This window comes from Nycticebus coucang, chromosome 23 (assembly GCF_027406575.1).
Source record: "Nycticebus coucang isolate mNycCou1 chromosome 23, mNycCou1.pri, whole genome shotgun sequence".
Classification (NCBI taxonomy): Eukaryota; Metazoa; Chordata; class Mammalia; order Primates; family Lorisidae; genus Nycticebus; species Nycticebus coucang.
Genome location: NC_069802.1, coordinates 2,875,386 through 2,900,765, shown reverse-complemented (window position 1 = coordinate 2,900,765; position 25,380 = coordinate 2,875,386). Strand labels below are relative to the sequence as shown.

Genomic DNA, 25,380 nt, shown 5'->3' with positions numbered 1-25,380 from the left:
CACACATCAAAATCCCTAGGTCTCTGTGCTAAAAATGAAGGATCAAAAGTGCTTTTGTTTTAGGCCTTGATATGAATTAGCAATAAAGAGCCATGAGTTGCAGGAGGACCACCCTGCACCCGTAACCCTGAAAACGACATCAGTGTAGGCGAACTGTTGCCCATGGCAGAGACAACCAAAGCCAGAGGTGTGAGCACACGCCTGGCAAGTCTGCAGGACACGCTCCCCTGTGGCCTAAGGAGGGAGCGGGGCATTGGAAAGCAGTTCGTTTCCTGTGGCCATAACTGATGTTTCATAAAATAGCACATTGGCTAATTGTCACGCGAGGTTTGGAAATCGAAGGTGTGTTTCAAGTTCAACTCACACGAGCTGCTTTATGTGGACACTCTTTGTCTCTTCCAGTCCAATCGGCAGACCCTTCCGGGGCTTTCCTCAGTCCCTGGCAGGGGCTGAGGCCGGGCCCTTGTTAGGGATGAAAAGGTATTGGGAGCTCTAATTGGGGTTTGCACCTGCGGTTCGGGGGCCTGGGGGCGGCTGTGTGTGCCTGTGTGTGCGAGTTCTGTTTCCTCAGTGAACGCTGGGACGCTGCGCCGTCTTTGGCTGGAGGAAGCTGGAAGTGATCCAAGCTGCTTGGCCACTTTCTCTGTCCTGGGGAAGGGGAGGGGACACCCTCCTTACTCTCTAAGAAGGAGGGATTTTTAGTCACACAAATAGCATATCCAGTGTATTTTGATCCCAGTCTCTTCTGGCCCCATGAGGGTCTTACCCAGATAAAAAGCGCTCTTCAGGGAGAGTGAGAGGATGGCACGGCTGGGCTTTCATCCACCCATAGGCCGATGCATTTTTTATAAGTTTCTTGCACTTCATTCAGTAACATTATCCAGCCAGTGCCAGCGCGTTATGGCTGCAACCTCCACACTCAGCCGGAGAAGAGAGAAATGCCGAAATCACCCAAGCGGACCTAGTAGCTATATCTCTGGCCCCCATCCCATAACAGCCAGGGGTCCATCTTAACACACGTATCCAATGTTCCAGTCTGATTGATTCTAGCAAATTCCTTCGGTCCCTCTCTCCTGTTCTCCCCCCCACCATGTCCCCAGCACCCACTGATCTGTTTTCTCTAACTGCAGATAATTTATGCATTCTAGAATTCTACCTAAAAGTGAAATCAGTCAATGTGTGCTCTTTCACTCAGCATAATTTGGGGACTTACTAAACTTGTTTGTGTCAGCAATCCTTCCCCTCCTACTGATGAGCTATATTTGTTGTGTTCTCTGGACATAGCATCATCTGTTTGTTCATTCGCCTCTTGGTGGGCATTGGGTTGTTTCCACTTTGGGGCTGTTATCAGTAAAGCTGCTATGAAAATATGTGTACAAGTCTTTGCACTGATGTAAGCTTCCATTTCTCTTGGGTAAATACTTAGGAGTTAAATGGCTGGGTCATAGAGTAAGTGTATATTTAACTTTAAAAACAACTGTCAAACTCTTTTCCAAAGTGGTTGCACCATTTTGCTTTCACCAGCAGTTCCCGCTCCTACATGTACTTACTAACACTCAGTAGAGGGCAGTCTTCTTCAGTTTAGCCATCCTGACAGGTATGGAAGGGGACCGTGGTGGTTTTAATTTGCTTTCCCTTCATGACTAACGATGTTGATCATCTTTTCCATTTGCTTTCTTGTTGTCTGTCTATCTTCTTTGGCAAAGTGACTGTTCAAATCTTTTGAGTACTGTATTTCTAAATTGGCTTGACTGCTTTCTCATTACTGAGTTTTGAGAGGTCATTATATATTCCCCCATGGATTTTTTTTTTTAAATTACATTTTTTAATTTAAAGACATTAGATGGAAACTCTACATGGAACTTTCGGCACCTGTCGGTGCACGTGGAGACCACCCTCCCTTTGTGACTTACTGTGTGTATGAGACGGACGCCAAGGCAGGCCCAGGCTACTTCCACTCTTTTTGAGGTTCTTAGGATATTAAAAAAAAAACCCAAGATAAACATAAAAATATGATATAGTTAAAATGTAGATATAGAACAAATTAGTTCTTTGAACATACATTAAAATTTTAATATGTGTATGACATTAGATGAAATGAAGATTTTAAATTTGAAATCTAACAACAGACAGGGGTAAAAGGCTCTCCTAGCCCTTCTGATAGGTCCTGAGAGCCCAGCACCAGCTTTGGCCCTTTGAGTATATACTGTGTATACCTGAAGTCATATCTAGCATGGTGACTCTTTAGCCCTTTTTTCTGGGAGAAAGGAGCATTCCTGGATGTACACAGATTTCCTGCCCTAAATGTTAACACTGGGAAGGCCCATCATGACCCTGGGGCCTTTTGCAGGGACCCCTTGCTCCATCCACCTACAAGCCTGTGAGACCTGAGGCTTCCTTCAGTTGGTTAGAGCCTTGGCCTTTCGTGCCTAGCATCTCCCGTGGGGCAGGTGACCTCTGCACCAGAAGGGCCTGGTTGCCAGATGGACAAGCCAAGACTGTGAGAGGACGTTCTTGCTAGAGGGAGCCCAGGGTGCTTCTGGAAGATGACTGTTACCAACTCAAAGAACCAGTTCTGTGAGGTTGGCTCAAAGGGCATATTTAGTCAGAGCAGCAGAGAGGTGTGGTAGCGGGTGCAGGAAGTCGGGTTAAGGATCGCAAGCAGCACAGTTTTCAAAAGCCCTGCCTCGTGGACACGCCCTCAGCTCTCGCCAGCAGCAGGACACCGAGCCCATAAAATCTCCAGTGAGCCAAAAGGTAGTCCAGGGGATAAGGGCTCAGCGAGGCCGGCATCTGCACAGAAAAGTTACCTGCATGTTTTCTCCCAGGGCCGAAGCACAGTGGAAAGACAGATATGCCCAGTCCCGGGGGACACACCGTGGTGCTTACACATACCAGGAACCAGGGGAGGGGCTTCCCTTGCGGGGAACTCTTGGGAAGCTTAGGGGACTGGAGGCTTGAGAGAGCTCCCCAGGAACATTCTGGAAGATGGGCCAGATTCTTCGCCTTTGGTCACCCACCCAGGAATGTGCAGAGATTGAATGAACAGAGTAATTTCTCTCTCTTAAGTGGGTGGTTCTCAGTGTTAAGGGTGCTACAATTGGTGTCTACCTGCTGAGGCTATTCCAGAAAGGAGGACAAAGATTTGCCTGCTTGAATCAAAGGTCCAGGCCGCAGAAACTGCCTCTGAGCAATAGGAGTGGCTAAGGCTGCGGCATGTTGCAAGAACTATTAATTATAATCTTTACTTTCTCACTATTTAACCAACTGAGAAAAGATAGATTTATGGAAGGGGGACAGTGAGGGGCATTCTATCTGTTCTAAATACTGTGTGAACTGAGATCAGAAGGAACAAAGGGTGGGCCCTGCATTATCTGAGTCTAACTTAGCTGAGCTGTGCCATTAGGAAAAACAAACAAACAAACAAAAGCCAAAATCAGGCACTTTTGTATCTCTAATGCTTATTTGTGTCTCAATAAAGCTGTCTTGAATGAATGACTGAACCAGGGGGAAACAGCACCCTCCCGTGCAATGTGTTAGTGACAACATTTGGAGTTCAAAACCTGAGGTCCTCAGTTCTACTCCATGTCCAAGTGAGGAAAGCTTGGACTCATAAAGGGAGGGCTTTATTTCTTCCTTCCTGAAAATGGGAGTGATGTCAGTAAGCTTACTTCCCTTAGTTTTGGTTGCCAGGAACTTTAGGTAAGTCTGATGCCCAACTAACCCATCATGAGGGTTCTTAGGACTTGGTTCCTGCTTCTACTGGTCTTGACATCCTATTCTTACTTTTATTCCCCTCGTTTCTAATTTGAATTCTTGTTTATATTTCCCATCACTTTATGGGAGACCTCAGCCTCAGATGCCGCCAACCGCCAGGCAGGTATCAGGAAATGACCAGGAGGAGTAGGTGGCGTGGCGGGGAATGGTGGCGAGGCCAGAAAGGTCTTCCCTGGGCACTCTAGGAAAACAGTCCTCCTCCCCCACTGTCAGTCTCCAGCCCTAGCCTGCTTTGCTCAGAGGGTCTCTAATTTCCTGCTAGTATCTTATGTATCCATACGCCCCACGTCTGTCTTGCCTCTGCTGCAGACTCAACGCCCAGAGTAGTGCCTGGCCTCTCACTTGCTGAGTGAATAAATGAGGGTGGGACCAATATGGCCAGAATTTCCTATGCTTTAAAATAATTCCAAATTTGGATTTTTTATGCAAAATCTCCTGATTTGGGGATGTGGGGTGATTTTTAAGATTAAGTAGAATGATTTTGAAGTATTTCTTCTTTTTCTATTGTCTATAAGATTTGGCATGATCTGTTTTTTTAAATTATCTTTTACTTTCATTTATAAATATTAGTTATAAATATTTTCTTATTTTCAAAGTCTCTCTATTTTCTGAGACTTTGAAAAAAAAAAAAAAGAAGTTAACTGATGACTCCATACTGAACCTCAGAGTCAAAGCATTCTATAATAGACATACTCTTATCTGACGATGTGAATGTTACTTTCTTTGCATTATTATTATTATTGCTTAATATTTCGATGCAGCAATTGTCTGATTTCTTTTCTGAATGTATTTATCTTCATTCGTTCTTTATGAGGTTTTTGTTTCTAGTCCTTATCTTAAACATTGTTATTGTTATTAAATTTTAAGCCTTTTTAATTTTGTGAAGGCAAAAAGTGGAAACCTAATAAACACATGTATATGTAAAAGAAAAAAAAAAAGAAAGAAAGAAAGAAAAATACTGTGCTGACCAGAAATGGTCCATGCCAGCATGTAGCCATTGTTCCATTTTTCTATTCTCCAACTATAGTTACGGGAGTTTTTTTGTGTGTAAGTGGTATACAAATAAAAACACCTATTTTGTGCTTTACAAAGCACCTGCCGTAATTTTTTTCATGATTATTTCATTATTGTTCCAATTTAACCCGAGTAATTTAAGACACACACCCCACCCCTCCCATCATGGAGCTGGTGGGGAACCTGCCCAATGAAAACTGGAGGAAGCTCTGAAAGGCAGGCACCATCCTGCTCAGACACTCAGGAAAGAGGGAAGAAACCATCTCCTGGCTCCAATTTTTTCCCTTTTCCTGTCCTAGCACCAGAGGCTAGGAGGGTGCTTCATCTGACACAGGCTGTGCCATTGAATTCAGGTGTGGCCACATGCTGAGTCCATCTATGACTGTGGGTGCAGGACTGGGCTACCAAGCTGGGTGGTCTCTGACTGTGGGTGCAGGACTGGGCTACCATGCTGGGTTGTCTCTGACTGGGTGCAGGACTTGGCTACCATGCTGGGTCTGTCTATGACTATGGGTATAGGACTGGGCTACCATGCTGGGTCCATCTGTGACTGTGGGTGCAGGACTGGGCTCCCATGCTGGGTTGTCTCTGACTGGGTGCAGGACTGGGCTCCCATACTGGGTTGTCTCTGACTGGGTGCAGGACTTGGCTACCATGCTGGGTCTGTCTATGACTATGGGTGTAGGACTGGGCTGCCATGCTGGTTCCATCTGTGACTGTGGGTGCAGGACTGGGCTCCCATGCTGGGTTGTCTCTGACTGGGTGCAGGACTGGGCTACCATGATGGGTCTGTCTATGACTGTGGGTGCAGGACTGGGCTACCATGCTGGGTCCATCTGTGACTGTGGGTGCAGGACTGGGCTCCCATGCTGGGTTGTCTCTGACTGGGTGCAGGACTTGGCTACCATGCTGGGTCTGTCTATGACTATGGGTGCAGGACTGGGCTTCCATGCTGGGTCCATCTGTGACTGTGGGTGCAGGACTGGGCTCCCATGCTAGGTTGTCTCTGACTGGGTGCAGGACTGGGCTACCACACTGGGTCTGTCTATGACTGTGGGTGCAGGACTGGGCTTCCATGCTGGGTCCATCTGTGACTGTGGGTGCAGGACTGGGCTCCCATGCTGGGTTGTCTCTGACTGGGTGCAGGACTGGGCTACTACGCTGGGTCTGTCTATGACTGTGGGTGCAGGACTGGGCTGCCATGCTGGGTCTGTCTATGACTGTGGGTGCAGGACTGGGCTGCCATGCTGGGTCCATCTGTGACTGTGAGTGCAGGACTGGACTATCAGTGTGTACACATTTCTTCAAATTCTTTCACAAACTAGCTTTGGTTCATTTTCCACCTGTAGAGAACTGCAAGCCCAAAATGTTTCAGCATGTGCCACACACACTGAATAATTAACGTGAGTGCAGAGTCTCTTTTGTGTCTGTATCTTCAGTATGATGTTGGTCTGATTGGTTTAGGAGGCAGTCTCCCTGCATACGTACTGTATGTCAGTACGGTGTGCCCCAGCGCAGTGGTGTGCCAGGAGAAGATCTTAAAGATCATTGATTAAATTATTTATGAAAGAAGTTCAAAGCACAATACTTTTTTTTACTCTTTTTTGTTTTTGATCAACATATTTTAAGTGTGCCATGGAGCAGTTGCACGAGCTCTCCCACTCCCTGTCCTACCAGCCCCCCCCACACACAGACAGGGTGAAGAGCTGAATTTCAGGATGGTCCCCTTTCAGCTTTGGGGCAGCTTTGGTCAGTACTGGGCTGTCAGGACAATCGTGACAATTACTATAAGACTAGAACTCACTAAGTACATCTGATGGCGACTCTTAATAGATCATGGTGAATGGAAAACCAATAGAAGACAGAAGGGCCCCTTGGAATGCAGGGCAACATCGGGACCTTTTGAGGCTAAAATAAAAAAAAAAAAAATTATGGTACCACCAACCCCTAAAAGAAAAACCCAGTAAGTTAAAAAGTAAGTCCAAAAAGTTCTCAAGATCACAACTTCAGAGTTCCTTTTAAAATGCTAACGTCTATTTATCTTTTAACTAATTGATTCTATTTTTTGGTGCCTCTGTTTTGTCAATGCTCTGACCCCTTTTTAACCCACTTATTGGGAAGTAATGGTGACAACCGCTAATATTTATTATGTGTTTTCCATATGCACATATGTTCTGTGCATATTGCGTAATAGAACTGATTTAATCACATCAATCTTACAAGGTAAGCACTGTTACCATCGCCAGTTTACAGTGAAAGAAACTGAGGCACAGAGCAGAAACTTGCCCAAGGTCAAATGGCTGTAGGTAAGTTGTTGAACCAGGACTTGAACCCAGGAAGTCCGCTCCTGAGCCTCTTGTCCTAAAGTCTAAACTCTAGCCATGTTGGCCTGGTTGCGGCCCACCTCGACAGCTGCTGCCTGCCTATCCAGTCCCTTCCAGGCTTCGGGCCTTGACACAGACACCCCGAGTTAGCTCCCAAAGTTCTCCACCCCTTCACTCGTCCACTGCTCCCTTCTAGCCCGTTCAGGACGCTCCTCCAGCATCTCCTCTCTGCCCATGTGCCCTCCCACAGCAGGCCACTGAGTAGCTCTGCCTGTCCTTGGCCACACTGAGTTAACACTGAGTACTTGTCCACTTTCCACAGGGGACTGAGAGGTCCTTGAGGGAAAGTCCAAGGCTTTAAATCGCTATGTCCCGCCCTCACCAAACACCAGAAACACAGTAAGTGCTTCGTATCTGCTGTTGAGTAAATCAATGACGGGAGCCTAGATCAGGAGTTGGGAGGGGAGCAAAAGGAGCAGTGGCTGCCCAAATAGTTTTCATTCGGGAAAGGTTCTACCCAGAGCAGATAGTGAGCAGCCCACATCCCTGGAGAGGAGAGCAGAACTGGATGGAACAGAAAAAGGAGCAAGGCTCAGGCCTGGTGCTGGGGATACTTGCCCTGTCTGTAGGGAGGAGACAGCCCCACTCCCACACAATCAAACCAGTACAACATATATACAGCACAAAGGCAGGGTGGGGTCACGGTCCTTACAGCCCTTCTGTGGGGCCAGGCCAGGCACCCTGCGCAGGGTGGAGATCTGATGTCTTGGAACAGAGGGCCAGAGCCCGAGCCAGGGGAGAAGGGCATCTGTGTGGGGAGGGGAGTGGTTGTGATAGCAGTTGGTGACATGCTGGCAACTGAGCAAATAAGCAGATATATTAAGGCTAAAGTGGGGCAGCCTCTGATTAATGTCAGCGAGGGGAGCTACTGATATGGAAAGGGAGAAGAGTGCGGTGTTGGATTTACATCGGAAGTGCCAGTGTGAGTTTCCTGTTTGCAACACATGTAAATCATACAGGAATAAGCACAGAGGCTGCCAAAAGGTGTCCATGTGTTTTAAGAAAAGAAAACACCATCTTAAAATTGTAATACTCAGTATGTACCAACAATAAAAGATAAATACCAGTCACGTTGCACACCTTTGACAATTGCAGAAGCCAAATGTGACGTGATCGTTACACATCTGATATCGTCCTTTCCTTTCTTAACGTGTCTACATTTTTTGGCACCTTCCATATGTGCAAATGTAAATAGAGGAGGGAGCTGGGATTCAGAATCAGATCTGTGTAGTTCTTCCCACTGTCCGTGCCACCTCCCTCACAAGGGGCTCTGCTGTGAAACCTCTTCCCACAAACCCTCCCCCGAAGGGTGCCCAGAAGCTTCCCTGGCAACCCCACCAGACTTAGCGGATTCCTCCCCCGTGAGGTCAGAGCACTCGTCACACCGTATGGAGTTAGCTGTACAGAACTAACTCAGAATGTTTTGATTAAATGGAGGGCAGGGTTCCTCTTAGCAGCATTCCCCGCATTTCCCCTGGAGCCAGGCACACAGACATTATGATAGATAGTATCTCCAAGTACTTACTGCCTGCCAGCAAAGGCTCACAGGCATCAGCTCATTTAAACCTAAGACAGCTCTGTAAGGGACATATTGCCAGCATTCCCATTTTATATATCAGCAAACTGAGGTCAGGGGGGTTAACTGAGCCACCCCAGGACACGCAGGTTCTACAAGGTGGTAGAACCAAGATTCGAGTCCAGACAGTCTAATTCCCCAGGCTGTGCCCCTGACCTGGCCCTGCAGTGTGGACTTCTGTCAGTGGTCACACCACCCATTTCTCCCTAGGGAGCTGTGAGAATTCGAAATGCTCTCCCTCAATCCAAGTCGCCACATAACACTGAGCCCAAGTTGGAAGCTCATCTCCCCCTACTTTGCACCATTTAACACCCCTTGGGCACAACGCTTGCACCATACCCTGACATGTGTGACTCAGTCAGTGCGGGTGCAGGGGACACAGTTGGATTCAGTACCCAGGATTGGAAGTAGACAGGGCTAAAGGACAGGTAGTGTATCATACAGGATGCTGTGGCCATCTATGTCCGGCTTTTCCAGGAGTTTCTGTCAGAGTATGTGGCCACCAATGTAGCCTGGAATTTGATTCAGAGAGTCGAGTCCTTGCTCAGCTCAGAAGAGGCAGAACAGGGACAGGACGCACTGTCACTACCTGCGGCCTGTGTACCATGTGGGCCGTAGCTTCTCTCCCCCTTATTAGCCGCCTGTGAATGCGTTTTGAGTACAATGCTACATGATCTAGTCACGCCTGGTGCCATTTCCCACATCTTTACTGACCTGTTTGGCAAGTCCTTTTCGTTTTTTTTTGAAAGCAAAGGAAGAAGGCTTCCAAAGACCAGGCAGAAACATCAGGTACTGAGAACAAACGTCCTGAGGCCTTTCTACCACTTTACAAGACACACTTGGACATTTCTGTCTTCTGGACTCTGCTCAACAACCTGCTCTGTTTGTGCGCCTGAGGATGATGAGTAGGGGCAAAGTTTTCCCAATTGTGTGAGAAGCTACCTGGTGCAGGAACGGGGCCGGCTCACCTTTGCTGCATCATGGATTAGTTCCCAGGAGCGTGAGGCCTCAGGAGACAGTCCCTCTGCGAGCTGAGCTTTTCAGGTTCAGCAGTAGCTTGAGAAAATTTTCTTTCTCTTTCTTGTGTTCTGTGTTCCAGATACGCATGAAAATCTTTCCACCTTGCCCCTCTGCCTTGCAGATCCTAAAAACCTGAGAGCAGCTTATGGGGGCCTTCCAGGCAGAGCGACCCCCCACAGCACAGCACCCCCAAAATCTGAGAGCAGCTATGGGGGCCTTCTAGGCGGAGCGGCCCCCCACAGCACAACACCCCCAAAATCTGAGAGCAGTTATGGGGGGCTTCCAGGCAGAGCGGCCCCCCACAGCACAGCACTCATCAGCATCAGTGACAAATGTGTTCTGGTTCAGATGGGGCCGAGGCTCCCTTGAACTTCCTTCTGCTCTCGCCAAAAGCCAGGATCCTTTTGTCCACCTGTAGGGCTGCCAAGTCAGGCCTCCCTCACCCCTGGTTGTTGTTTTCCGGCAGGCAATGGGAAAGTGACCTTGGAGCCAGGAAGGGAATCAGCAAGGAAATAAACACAGGGTCACTGCACCTTCAGGCCATCATTAGGCCTGGAACAGCATCTCTGAGGTGGGGTGGGGGTGGGGAGTCGGTTCTTACATAGGCAGGGCCTTGGAATCCTGAGCATTCTTTATTTTTGAATATGCAAAGAGGCACACACCAAAACCTGCAGCAACTCTGATTCTTTCTCATTCTTGTCAAAAGGCTCAAAGATTTTCCATAAGCAGAGTTGCTCCTGAGTGAATACTAATGTTTGCAGACAAAGAAAAGGAGTCAACAAATTTATGGCTGACACTATTCAGACTTTTAACTCTAAAAATATAGAACTATGGGTTAAATAAGGATTTCTTGTTAATCCTAGCACTCTGGGAGGCTGAGGCAGGTGGATCACTTGAGCTCAGGAGTTTGAGACCAGCCTGAACAAGAGCAGGACTCCATCTCTACTAAAAATAGAAGAACTAGCCAGGTGTTGTGGTTGGTACCAGTAGTTCCAGTCCCTCCCCCAGGAAGCTGAAGCAAAAGGGGGGCTTGAGCCCAAGAGTTGAGGTTGCTGTGAGCTATGATGCCACGGCACTCTACCGAGGGTGACAGAGTGAGACTCTGTCTCAAATAAATAAATAAATAAACAAATAAGGGTTTCTTCTGCTTACTCTTTGACATCACCATCACCACCAGCAGCAGCACCTTGGCTAATATTTATAATTGCGTGCTTACTGTCTACCAGGTACTGTGCTATTATTATTATTTTATTTTATTTAATTGTCAACATAATCCTACAATTATCAGTTCCATTATATAGATAAGGAAACTGAGGATTAGAGAGATTAAGTCACTCCTGCAAAATGTTAAAAATTAAACACTGTGTTTCTGGAAGTGCGCTCTTGTGAGTTGCACTTTTCCCACAGGCTGGCTTACACACTTCTGTGGGCTGACAGCTCCAGTGACGAGCAAAGACTTTGCTTAAATAGGCTATTAGCTCTGGGCATGGAATTCTAAATGGAAGCGTGGGTTGTCAGTTAGGTGAGTGGTCTCTCCCTGAGTCGTGAGTTGGTGCTATCATGTATGCAATGCACAGAGAACATGTCCCAGCCAGGCACTGCTGGGTCTGATCACAGGGGTTGTGAAGTCTGCGGTGTCTCTGGCTCTCCCCTGTGGTTCTGATTTACAAACAAGGGAGGCCACTGCAAGTCCCTCTGTGTGTTGGTCACGGCCTGATCTCGTTTATCCTTTGACTCTTGGAGACCACCCATTTCAAGCTCCTTTTAATTAATAATCCATGGAATGAATGAGATAAGATTCTCAACCTGGAAACTTCTACCTAGTGAGATGAAATCAGAACATGTATTTTCAATCCCAAGGCCACAATTTGACTTTTTTCTTGGTTTTATTATCTTCATCTTTCAGTTATTAGCAATTAGCTCTCCGGTGCCATGGCACTTACCCAGGGCAGCTGGCCACTGGTCAAAGAAAAACGGTTAATTAGGAGACAAAGCGATGTCCTCCAGCGGGGTCCACGCTGTCTATTTTCATAAATACACAGGTTGCGACATCTTGGCAGTTGTTGTCTTTGTCACCCTTGGATATAGTTTGGTGGAGCGTCGGGGGTGTTTTTCCCTAAAGTCACATGAGCCTTTAAACTTGAAGTTGGTCAGCTTTTTGTTTGTAACAGAGAAAGACTAAAGACATTTACTGGAATTGTGGTAACAAAGAGGAGGATTGGAAAAAGGCTGTGCATGGAGTTTAGATATCATTTCATTTTTCCTTCCCAGTGGTTTAGGACTAAGTAGAGTCCAGAGGTATGGTTACAGACTCTAGTCTTGGAGTTCTTTGATAAGGAAAAGCAGTTTATAACAGTCAAATGGGCCTTTTCAACCTTAATTATGACAAATGAAAAGCCAAAATTGTAAAAAAAAAAAAGCTGATGTAATGGAAGCTTTAAGATTTTCATCTGCTTTCCAGCCCTTCACTACCAAAGATACTAGATTTGGGGACAGTTGGGAGCTTTGGGATTTTTCACCCAGAAAGATGAGGCAAGTGTATTTTTTTTCTCCCTCCTCTCCTGTGAGTACCTGGATTGGTATTGATTGATTTGGTTCCAGGAGTTGAGTTTTGGACAACAAACATGCACACCTCCAAAAACTTTTTTTTCTTCTTTTTTTTTGCATGGTCATGCAACCAAGGCAGCTGACTTTAAAAGGAAACAGAAAGAAGTCACAGATGAAATTTAGCCTTACAAATGTGTTATATGCAAAGCCAGAATTACTCACTCCCTGGCAGCCCACAGCATGGAGACTAGCATGTCCTTAAATCCCATGGCTTTAGAATGTCATTTCCCTTTGGTGTGGGACTTTTCAGGTGAATGACAGGCTCCAACTCAGCAGAAAAGTCCAGGTGTAATTAAAATCCTAATCATTCTGGGGCAGCAAACATAATTTCACCAGACAGAGGAAAATGGCCCATTTTTTTATGTCCCAGAAAATTAACATGCTCAGTTATACACAGAGAACTTTTCCTCATTTTTGATGCATTTTGATGGTGAGATATTAAATCTGAGAAATGCAAAGTGATAGAGAAGACATTTCAGTCTTCTCACTGTGATAAAGAAACCAGCACCAGCCAGGTCTGGTGGCTCACTCCCTCACTTAGGAGGCCAAGGGGAGAGGATCACTTGAGGTCAGGAATTCAAGACTAGCCTGAGCAACACGGCAAGACCTATCTCTACAAAACAGAAAAATTATTTGAGTGTGGTGGTGCTTGCCTAGAGTCCCAGCTACTCATGAGGCTGAGGCAAGAGGATTGCTTGGGCCCAGAAGTGGAGGCTGCACTTGTTGCAGGAAGGAGAGGCCCAATGGAGAGAAAGAGAACCCAAACACCATGTTTAAAAGAGGAAGGGCTTTATTTCAGCCTGCAGAGCAGAGGCAGACCCAGAGTCCCAAAATGGCCACACTCCCCAACTGGCTCGGTTTTCTCCTTTTTATCTCCAAACAGTTCCAGCCCATGTGTACCTTTCTCATCAGTCAGTTTGAATCAAGCTGGAGAAGTGGCTCCAGCTTTCACAGAAACAGAACCACGCATTGGTTTCCAGGTCCCAAGAAGTTAATTTTCTACAAATTCTTAAGAGCTGAGTCACAACAGGGAGGATCTTGCAGGTGTATCCTTAGGGTCTCCTTGAGAAGACCTGTTTTCTTAGACCTTACTTTTCCAGGGATCCCCTCTCACAGTGAGCTGTGATTTGAGCCACTGCACCACAGACAGAGCAAGACCCTATCTCCCAAAACAACAACGACAACAACAACATGAGTCAGGACCCGAACTAGCTTTCCCTCCAGCCCACTTTCATCTTAGAAGATGCTCAGGATAAAAATGGGTTTATCTCAATAGGAGGGAGAAAATCCTTGAGCTGTTATGAAGGGCTTCCTCTCCTCTGTCCTCTAAGCCTGTAGTAACTCAGTGCATCCACCAGATCCGCTAGACAGAGAAGCACGGAGGATGCCAAGGCCCTGCCGAGGCTTCAGACACCAGTTCTGTGCCAACAACCCCCATCTTTGTACCTCTGCTCGGACCTGTCTTCTGAGTTGTCTCGGTGTCCCAAGGCCCTCTCAAACTTCACACAGCCAGAGCCAGCTCGTCATCTTCTCTCCTGCGTCCCTCCTGTTTCCCTGGCTTCCCCAGGCGCATATTGCAGCCTCGCCTGGGCCCCCTCATGCTCAAACCCCCTCCAGGAGCATGATCCCTCACTTCTACCTGCAAATCCATACCCGCTTCGCCACCACCGCTGTCTGATCCTTGCCTGCTGCCCCCTGAGTCTCTGCAGTCTGTCTTGACACATCCCCCTGCTTCCCTCCTGGCCTCCATTCTCTCTATCAAATCTAGATCCACATTCCAGCTGGACTAGACTTTTCAGAATGTCACATCGTGCTATTAGCCTCCCTACAGGCCTCAGGCTGTCAACTGCACTGGGGAAAAGGCACTACAGCCCCAGCTTGGCCCACTAAGTTTGGAGCACTGTGTCCCACTCACTTCTCCAGCATTACCCAAGCTACCTGCCCTCACACTAGCTTGCTGGAAGTTTCTGGAACATGTCCGTTTCTTTTCCATCAGCAGATCTGTTCCTGGACAGATCTGTTGTGACGTACACACACACACACACACACACACACACACACACACACACTTACCTCATTTCCTTTGCAGCACTTGACACGACTTGTAATTATATGATTTTTCTGCATATTTGCTTAGTATTTAACTTTTTAATGCACTCTCACCCTAACCTCCATCCACAACCAGCTCTCCTTCTATGAAGTCAGGAGCTTGGTCTATTCCCTCCCCTACTGCAGGTCTAAGGCCTGACTGGTGCATAATGGGCTTCAAGGTTTAAAAAAAATCTTGAATTAAGCAATGAGGAACTGAATGAGAACAGCTTTTTCCCTCTCAATTCAGGTCACTAAAGGAACCTGAGTGTCTTAAATAGCTGTGAAAAGGGTCTTATTTGGATGCAGATATACAGGTTGGTTCCCCTGTGCAGATGGAAAGACCACAAGTAACCAGGTCTTAGAGAATCTGCAGGCGCCTTCCTTACAGAGAAAAGCCAGCCACCTTCTACTGCTCCGGCGGCCCAGGGAAGGACTAATGTGTTTCTGGACTTCATGTTACGTTTTATAATTCATTCTCCATGAAAACAATTGGGCAGAGTGGAAATTGGACTGTTATAAAAACTTCTGGTGGCCAGCTTGAGGAAACCAAACACCGTTTAGATTTAGAACATCAGTTTATGGGAAAAATGTGTTCCAAACTCTAACAACCAACATACCCTTCAAATATGACTCAGAACAAAAACTTCAACTGGGGAGTTTGCCTGCTCTATATGAAAGTGGGGAGGGGGAAGGTGACTCACCAGCAGCTACGCCCTCCTAAGCCTCTCAGTTTGGGTCTGGGTTAGCATGAGTTGGACAACACTGGAAATGCCTACTGGGTAATTTATTCGCACAGGGGTTGTATTTATTTGCACTGAGGCAGAGCCAGGAAACACTTATTTTCCTGTCCATGTTAGGAATGGACTTCCGATTCATCAGGAAGGTGCAATATGGAACTGTTCAGGCCTCTCCCAAGCTCCTGAGTTACTACACCCAGTAGGAGGAGAAATGACCAGTCTGATCGGTGAGATTAACAGTCCAGGACCAGTCTGATTGGTCAGACCAGCAGTCCCTAACCAATTCGATGAGTGAGACAGGGTGAACCATGTCCTTTCCTGCACCCCCTTACACTGCTTCATTGAAAAGCAAGGCTCTCCTTGTTTCTGCTTCTTGGGTTGTGTGTGCTGAGACTCGGGGGGCCTGCAGGAGATGTCTGTCAGGCCTCTAGTCACCCTGTTTTAAGCAGGCCAGTGTGGACAGGGCTGCCAGGTCAACTGAGACAGCTCTGCTCTCCTGCTTGCATTTTCTTCCTCGTTGCTGTGGTTGGTAGAGTCAGACACTTTCATATCATGGTCCAGGCAGGACAGGATAAAACTCTGAGTCATTGTCAACCCAGCTCTTCAGAAAACTGATGACATATTTCAGATGCCCTGGTGGGGTCTTTATTTCTGTCCTCAACCAGAATGAGATTCTCTACCCCAACCCCCAACTTTCAGTAATTCAGACTGTACTTCAAATGTTTCTTTATAACCAACTTTGCTATGCCTATTTACAAAATGAAAATAAATCTTACAATGGTATTAGAAAGTGTATAGATCAAGTGTTTGCCTAGTTTGCAAAATCAGTGTTAAAACACAATCTTCCTATATTTTGGCCACATGAACCCAATGTCTAGCTCTCAAACCTGCCCTTTACAAATGCCAAATTTCTTGCAATGGGTATAGTTCCCTTCTAAACAGTACTCAGGAAAACTCAGCCTGTAATTTTGAGGAAATGCCATCCCTTTTTCTATGTCTGTTCCTAAGGTGCCTCAACTGACCCTGTCTGGAAGGGGATGTTTGGGCAGAGGTTGGCCTAAAAGCAAAGAGGGTAAGTAAATGAGTTGTTGCATCAAGAAAATTGGCTGCTCTTTGCAATGTCTCTATGTTTTTAATCAGGGTAGGAAGAACATGCAGATTTGAACTCTTACAATACGTTCGCAATTTTAGAAATTCTGAGCAATTTGGTTCCTAGGAGTTAAGAAGATGCCTTCTTTACACTACATTTCTTTATTTCAGGTGGTTTTTTTTTTTTTTTCAAAAAAAGTCGTTTCCCTTTGAAGTGAAACTCCCTCTTCCAGGGTTCTGCATTACCTAAATATTGTATATTCTGGGCCAGTAATGGGGCAGCCAACCAAGATGTCATCTGTTAGGCAGAGGCTGCAGCTTCCTTTAGGATTTTGTTTCCAGCCCTGAGGATACTGTCAACACTTAATAAATGAATAAAAACAATGGTGATGAATATCAGGAATGAAAAGAACAGTGTGAAGGGCACTCCAGACTGCCCTTCTCTGGCAAGAAATTCATGCAGTTATCCCGGACTTTGGGAAAAAACCCCAAGATATTAAAATGGCACTTAGTTCTATTTTCAGAGGACACAAAGCCTTTAGACTTGTTCTTTTGAAAGGGCCTGGTTAATTGTAGGGTTAATTAATTTGGTTGGTTGATTTTCAAAACCTCATTGTAATGAAAAAGTGATTGGAAAACATGTAGGAACACTTACTTTTGAAACATGGAGTTCTTGAACTGGTTCAGACAGCTGTATCCCATTTTGTGTTTGTTCTTTTTCAAACAGTTCTTCGTGTTCTAAACTAGATCCAGCTGTAGGTACTAATTGCAGTTGAGTGACTAGATTGGATGTTGTGTTTGGGGGAAAATCTCATTTAAGAGAAAAATGGATGCTTAAACCTCACTGCGGTCACATTATTACTGTAGTCTCGATGGTCGACTTTACCAGAGAATGTTCCTCTTTCTTGGTAATCCAGCCTGTTCTGACCTGCTGGGCGTGTCACCCTGATCCAGGCAGGTCACTCACGCCAGGTGGCTTCTGAAGACTCTCGCAGGGGGCAGTCCCTCCTTCACCACTCCACCTGCTCGCATGCGTGTGTACGCACAAACGCTTTGAAATATCAAGAGGAATTATTTTTTGTTTAAAAAATTATAGAAGTAAAACATTCTCAAGGGAAAAACTGAAAGTATGAAGAACAAAGGCCTCAGTAAACAGCGTTAGCATCCAATGACAACAGCACACACGTGTACACACTCACACGAGCACAGACGCACACCTTAGTCCCAGTCTCTGGGATAATGTATATCTCGGTCTATAGCTGTATCTATCAATCTATGCCACAAATTACTTGCAGCCTGTATTCATTACCTAACATTCCATGACAAATCACTTTAAAACTTACTGGCTTAAAATATCAATTATGGTTTACTATCTCTCATAGTACTCTGAGGATTAGGAGTTAGGGAGTGGCTTTACTAACTGGCTCTGGTTTAGGGACTCTTACGAGGTTGTAGCCAGATGTTGGCTGAAGCTGCAGTCACTTGAAGACTTCACTGGGGCTGGCGGACCCACTGCCAGCGTGGCTCACTCCCATGGCTGATACACTCCTGCTGGCTGCTGGTGGAGGCCTCAGTTTCTCCCCTTATGGGCCTCTTGGTAGCCTACTTGAATACCCTCAAGGAGTGTCTGACTTGCCCCTAAGGAATGATGCAAGAGAACAAGGTGGAAGAGGCAGTGCTTATTATGAACTAGGCTTGGAAGTCGCACATCATTGAGACCACCGTATCCTGCTGGTCACACAGGCTAGCCCAGGTCCAGTGATGGAGGGGACCAGAGAAAATGGCAAATCTCAGAAAGTGAGAGCAAAGGGGGCCATTTTGGGTAATCGACAGCACAAGGCTCTCATGGAGAGGTAGACTCCATGTCCCATTCCTTGAAGCTACGTAAGCCTTACAACTTGCTTTGACCGATAGAATTGGTAGAAATGACATTGTGGAAATCCCAGACCAAAGCCTGGAGAGGATCTGCCTTTTCAGTTCTCACTGTCTTGGAACGCAGCTGCCGTGTGAGCAGGCCTGGACTAGCCCTTGAGGATGAAAGGATAGGTAGAGAGAAAAAGACACGGTACAGAGGGCTGTTCCCACTGTCCCAGCGTAGGGGCAAATACTGGTGAACTCGGCCAACACAGCATCTAGCAGAGCTGGATTGTCCTAGCTGAACCCCACCCACATTGCCAAGCCCCAGAATCGTGAAGAAATAAATGATTGTTGCTTTAAGACACTAAACTTTTCGGAATGGTTTCTTACATAGCAATAGGGAATTGATACGATGCAATAAACAACAGTCTGTTTTGTTGTTTTCCTAATTAGCAATATGCTGTGGGCAGTCTTTCAGGTGAGTATGTGCAGCTTTCTCTTATATTATTGTTTGTGTGTTTCTTTTGGGGGGGTTTAAAAAATTCTTATATTTTAAAAATATGAAAAATTTGTAATATGGAAATTTTTAATCATTTATCATATTTGCCATTAATAGATATTTAGACTGTTCATAAAATTTTTGGTAATGTAAGCAGTGTTTTGGTTGCTTACCTTCATAGAAGTGGAGTTGCTGTGCAAAAGGGATTACAGATGTCATTAAATATATGAAGTGTCAAAAACGGTCGTGCTAATTTCTATCTCACTAACAATGTATCATTAGCAAATTTTAAAGGAAGCTGGGCATAGTGGCTCACGCTTGTAATCATAGCACGTTGGGAGGCTAAGGTGACAGGATCACTTGAGGCCAGCAGTTAGAATACAGCCTGAGCAAGAATGAGACTCCATCTCTACAAAAAATAGAAAAATTAGCCAGATGTGGTGGTGCATACCTGCAGTCCCAGCTACTTGAGAGGCTGACGCAGGAGGAACTCTCGAGTCCCGGGTTTGGGGTTGCTGTGAGCTATGATGCCACCACTGCGTTCTAGCCTAGTAGACAGAGAAAGACTCAGTGTCAAAAAATTTTTTTTTCTTTTTCCTAAAAGCTCATATATGCTCACTTCATGAATTTGCCTTAGTTCAAATCCAGGGGATTGGGAAATGGAGATGAGATGTGGTATAGGACTTAGACTAGTATTTCCTTTTAAGCTGTAGTGAAAAGAGGCCAGGGAACTCAGGGAGAAAATACACAGGGTAAGTGTGTGAGGGAGGAATGGATGGAAACTTGGAAGAGGCTGGCTTCTTTTTCTATCTCTGAGAGCTTTTATAGAAGTAAATTTAATAGACAAGGCTGCCAACTAAAAGCTTTTTTTAAAAAAAAGTATGACCATAATCAGCATTAAGTCTCAAGCAGTAGAGATTACAATAGTGGTTAGGGTCTTATAAAGGTTTAACATTAAGGCCTAAAATCTAATGTGCCACTTAATTATTTCAGCCAGAGCATTTGGATGAACCTCAGGCTGTAAGAGGCCCTGTGTGACTCTAGATATGCGAGTAATAATGCCTAACACCATGTGGCAGATACTATTTAAAAGGTTTTTCATATATCAATGCATTTAATTCACACAGCAGATGAAGATGCTAAGCCATGGAGTATAGTCAGGTGATTTGCCCCAAGTTTACAGTGGCAATAGGCAGAGGAGCCAGCATTTGAATTAGTTTGCCCCCAGAGAGTCTGATCATATCTACTCTGTGTGGTAGACCTGCCAGCTACATGGGCCCAAGATTATTCCTTCGGGCGAGGCTGGAGATGTATTCACTTCCTGACCTTTCTTGCAGCTAGGACATGCTACATGACCAATACTGGCTAATGAGACCTCAGCAGGGGTTGCCTGGGGGACCCTGAGGAAAGCTTTTCTTCCTGATAAAAGAAGGTTCTGTAAAGAACTGGCACCATCTCTCTTCCAGATACAGATACTGTATAAATGCATTTCCTAAAATGTAGTGGTCATTTTACAGTGCTGCCAACCTCAAAGATGGCAGAGTGGAGAGATGGAAAAAGCCTTGATCCTTCAGGATGCTACTGGTCTGCTGATCCAACACCAGCCTTGCCTGTCTCTCTGCTTCTTGTCTTGTGAGGTTACTAAGTTTCTTTTTTTGTTTAAAATCACTCTTATTTATTTACTTAATATTTTATTTTTTTGAGATAGTCTCACTCTATCACCCTGGGTAGAGTGCTATTTTATCACCATAGCTTATAGAAACCTCAAACTCTTGGGCTCAAGCGATCCTTTTGCCTCATCCTCCCAAGTATCTGGGACTACAAGTACCTGCCACAATGCCCAGCTAGTTTTTCTATTTTTAGTACAGACAGGGTCTTGTTCTTGATCAGGCTGGTCACAATCTTTTGAGCTCAAGTAATCCACTCATCTTGGCCTTCTACAGTTCTAGGCATAAGCCATCGCACCCGGCCAAAACCACTTTTGATGGAGGTGTTCTGTCATTTATAGCTGAAATCAACTTAACTAAAACATTATTATTTTATGCTGCCTCCTCAGAAATTTAATTAATTATGATCTATTTTGAAATTGTATTTTATTTATTTTTATTATTTGGGATTCATTGAGGGTACAAAGAATTAGGTGACACTGATTGCATTTGTTAGATAAAGTCCCTCTTATAATTGTGTTCTGCCCTCAAGAGGTGTGCCATACACCATGACCCCCTGTCCTCCTCCCACCCCCCTCTCCCCACTGGCTCATTCCCCTACTCTCTGTTGTATTAGCTCATATACCGCCTTCATATTAGAATAGAGTACATTAGATTTTGGCTTCTCCATTCTTATGATGCTTTGCTAAGAAGAATGCGTTCCATCTCTACCCAGGTTAATATAAAAGATGTAAAGTCTCCTTTTTCAATGGCTGAATAATAAGTATTTAGAGTATATATATATATATATATATATATATATATATATATCACAGCTTGTTAATCCATTCCTGGGTTGGTGGGCATTTAGGCTGTTTCCACATTTTGGCAATTGTAACTTGAACTATGATAAACAGTCTAGTGCAAATGTCCTTATGATAAAAGGATTTTTTTTTCTTCTGGGTAGGTACCCAGTAATGTAATTGCAGGATCAAATGGGAGGTCTAACTTGACTTCTTTGAGGATTCTTTATACTTTCTTCCAAAAAGGTTGTATTACTTTGTAGTCTTACCAGCAGTGTAAAAGTGTTCCCTTCTCTCCACATCCACGCCAGCATCTGCAGCTTTGAGACTTTGTAAAGCGGGCCATTCTGACTGGGGTAGGTGATATCTCAGGGTAGTTTTGATTTGCAATTCTCTGATGTTTAGGGATGATGAGCATTTTTTTCATATGTTTGTTAGCCATTTGTCTGTCTTCTTTAGAGAATATTCTATTCATGTCTCTTCCCAGTGATATAAGGGATTATTGGGTCTTTTTTTGTTGATTAATTTGAGTTCTTATAGATCCTAGTTATCAAGTTTTTGTCTGATTCATAATATGCAAACATCTTTTCCCATTCTGAAGGTTGTTTATTTGCTTTGTTTCATCTCATGGTTTTCTATTTGGTTACAAATGTCAATGTCTCTATTTTTGTGCCAATATCAGTTGTTTTCTTTCTTTCTTTTTTTTTGTAGAGACAGAGTCTTACTTTATGGCCCTCAGTAGAGTGCTGTGGCATCACACAACTCACAGCAACCTCCAACTCCTGGGCTTAAGCGATTCTCTTACCTCAGCCTCCTGAGTAGCTGGGACTACAGGCACCCGCCACAACGCCCAGCTATTTTTTTGTTGCAGTTCAGCCAGGGCTGGGTTTGAACCCTCTACCCTCAGTGTATGGGGCCAACACCTTACCGACTGAGCCACAGGCACCGCCCAATATCAGTTGTTTTCAACACTATGCCTTGTAGTACAGCCAAAAGTCTGGTAGAGTGATACCCCCAGCTTTATTTTTATTACTACAAATTGCCTTGGGCTATATGGGGATTCTTCTGGTTCCATATCAAATGAAGAATTACTTTTTCCAAATCTTGAAAGTATGCTGATGGTATTTTAATGGGGATTGCATTGAATCTGTAGTATAAACATTTTGACAATGTTGATTCTTCCTAGTCATTAGCATGGTATGTTCTTTCATTTGTTAATATCTTCTGCTATTTCATTTCTTAGGGTTTCATAATTTTCTTTGCAGAAGTCCTTCACCTATCTTGTTAGGTATATTCTAAGGTATTTTATTTTATTTGAAGCTGCTTTGAAGGGAATTGTGACCTTGATTAGCTTCTCATCTTGGCTGTTATTGGCATATACAAAGGCTACTGGTTTGTGGACATTAATTTTATAACCTGAGACATTACTGTATTTTTTAATCACTTCCAGGAGTCTTGTGGTTGAGTCTTTGGGAGTCTAGTATAAGGTCATGTCATCATCAAAGAGTGAGAGTTTGACCTCCTCTGCTCCCATTTGAATGCCCTTTATTTCATTCTCTTGCCTGACTATATTGGCTAGATTACAGGGGTCCTCAAACTTTTTAAACAGGGGGGGAAGTTCATTGTCCCTCAGATTGTTGGAGGGCTGGACTATAGTTTTTTTAAAAAACTATGAACAAATTCCTATGCACACTGCACATATCTTATTTTGAAGTAAAAAAACAAAATGGGAACAAATACAATCACACTGCCTCATGTGGCCCGCAGGCCATAGTTTGAGGACCCCAGGGCTAGAACTTCCAGCACTATATTGAATAGTAGTGATGACAGAGGATAGCCTTGTCTGGTTCAAGTTCAAAGTGGAAAAGCTTTCGATTTTACTCCATTCAGTATAATATTAGCTGTGGGTTTGTAGTAGATGGCTTCAATCATGTTAAGAAATGTGCCTCCTATGACTATATTCTTCAGTGTTCTAATTAGAAAAGGATGCTGAATTTTATTGAATGCTCTTTCTGTATCTATTGAGAGCATCATATGGTCTTTCTTTTTGCTTCTGTTGATGTGGTGAATTACATTTATGGACTTGCATATGTTAAACCAATCTTGCATTCCTGGGATGAAACCTATTTGATCATGATGAATGATTTTTGCATCTATATTCATTAGTGAAATTAGTCTGAAGTTCTCTTTTTCAGTTGGGTCTTTTCCTGGTTTTGGTATCAGCATGATGTTTGCTTCATAGAATGTGCTGGGGGAAGATTCCTTCCTTCTCAATTTTTGGGGTTTAAGCTCTTCTTTGAAGGTTTGATAGAATTCTGGTGTGAAGCCATCTGAACTAGGCATTTTTTTTCTTGGGAGTTTTTTTTATCGTTTTTTTCAATCTCTGTTCTTGAAATCAGTGTGAGATCTATTTCTTCTTGATTAAGTCTAAGAGAGGGTGTGATTCTAGGTACTGATCCATTTCCTCCACATTGTCAAACTCTAGGCATAGAGTTTCTTGTAGTACTAAGAGATCATCTTTTGTACCTCTGTGGTATCTGTTATTATTTCCCCTTTTTAATTTCCAATTGAGGTTATCAGAGATTTTACTTTTCTGTTTCTAGTTAATCTGGCCAAAGGTTTATCAATTTTATTTATTTGTTTGAAAAACCAACTTTTTGTTTTGTTAATTTTCTGAATGATTCTTTTGTTTTCAATTTAATTAATCTCTGATTTGATTTTGGTTATTTCTTTTCTTCTGCTGGGTTTGGGATTAGATTGTTCTTCTTTTCCCAATTCCATAAGATGGTTAATGCATTTGTTGATGCACTCTCTTTCTGTTTTTTGAATGGAGGCATCCAAAACAATGAATTTCCCTCTTAATACTGCTTTTGCTATATCCCACAGGTTTTAGTAACTCGTGTCTTCATTGTTATTACATTTGAGGAATTTAATGGTTTCCTATTTTATCTTTTCCTGAACTAAACTATCATTCAGCATAAAGTTGTTTAATTTCCAAGTCTTTATGTGAGGATAAACATTTTTGTTGCAGTTGAGTTCCACATTTATTGCCTTGTGGTTTGAGAAGATACAAGGTATAATTTCCTATTCAATTTTACTGAGGTTTGATTTGTGGTTGATTTTGGAGTATGTACCATGGACTGATGAGAAAAATGTATATTCCTTAGTTTGGGGATGGTGTGTTCTGTACATGTCTATTAATACCAGTTATTCTAGCGTCACATTTAAGCCTTTTAGATCTTTGTTTAGTTTCTGTTTAGAGCAGCGATTCTCAACCTGTAGGTCACATCCCCCTTTTAATGATGAAAATACTCTGCGGCATTAGGAAGGTTGAGAACCACTGATTTAAAGGATCTGTCCAGTTCTGTCAGAAGGGTGTTAAAGTCCCCAACTATTATGGTGTTATGGAATATCATTGCTTAGACCCATCAAGGTCTGTTTCATAAATCTGGGAACATTTAAGTTGGGTGCATAAATACTTAAATTTGATATGTCTTATATTATTCCTTAGACCAGTATAAAGTGTCCATCTTTGTCTTTCTTAACGTTAGTTGTTTTAAATCTGTGTGTATCTGAAAATAAGATTACAACTTCTCCTTTCTTCTGATTTCCATTTGCTTGAAATACTATTTTCCATCCTTTAAACCCTGAGTCTTGATTTGTCCTTCAAGGTTAAGTGTGTCTCTTGGAGGCCCCAATCCTCTAGGAAAGTAGAAAAAATGAATGATAAAATCAGAGGACAGTTATGAAAGCTAACTCATGAGACTCATTTCCCTTGTACTAAATTCCTTTCCATTGTTCTCCTTAGAATAAGAAATTTGCCTCAGAAACTTGGTGGTAGCCCATTCGAATTATTATATGGAAGATGCTTTTTAATTAACAATTTATAATTAGATCAAGAAACTACAGAATTAGTAAAACATATTACTTCTTTACCTAAATTTCAACAAATCCTTCAAAACCTCCCAACTACATTTTCACATTCAACACTAAAGGAGTTTTTCTCTCCTGGAGATCTAGTCATGATCAAAACTCTTCCCTCTAATTCACCTTCCATATCCCCAACTTGGGAAGGTACCTTTTCTGTTATCCTGTCTTCTTCTACAGCTATTAAAGTTATGGGAATAGATTCCTGGATACATCATTCATGAGTAAAATCCTGGAACCCACCACCTTTTAAGCAGACCATAAAGAGAATCAACCACAGTCCACCTATACTTGTAAGCCTAAATATAATTTAAAGTTATTGTTTAGGAGACATCAAGGGAAGTGTTATTATA

General features: G+C 43.9%; 1 protein-coding gene across 2 annotated transcripts in view; it reads right to left on the bottom strand.

The window, feature by feature from the left end:
• Positions 1-10,140, bottom strand: part of LNX1 (ligand of numb-protein X 1) — a 189,827-nt gene extending 179,687 nt beyond the window's left edge. For both annotated transcript variants that reach the window (XM_053578038.1, XM_053578039.1), the window contains exon 1: positions 9,720-10,140. The gene's annotated coding sequence lies outside the window, so the exon portion shown is untranslated. The remainder of the gene's footprint in view (positions 1-9,719) is intronic.
• Positions 10,141-25,380: the final 15,240 nt, after the last annotated feature.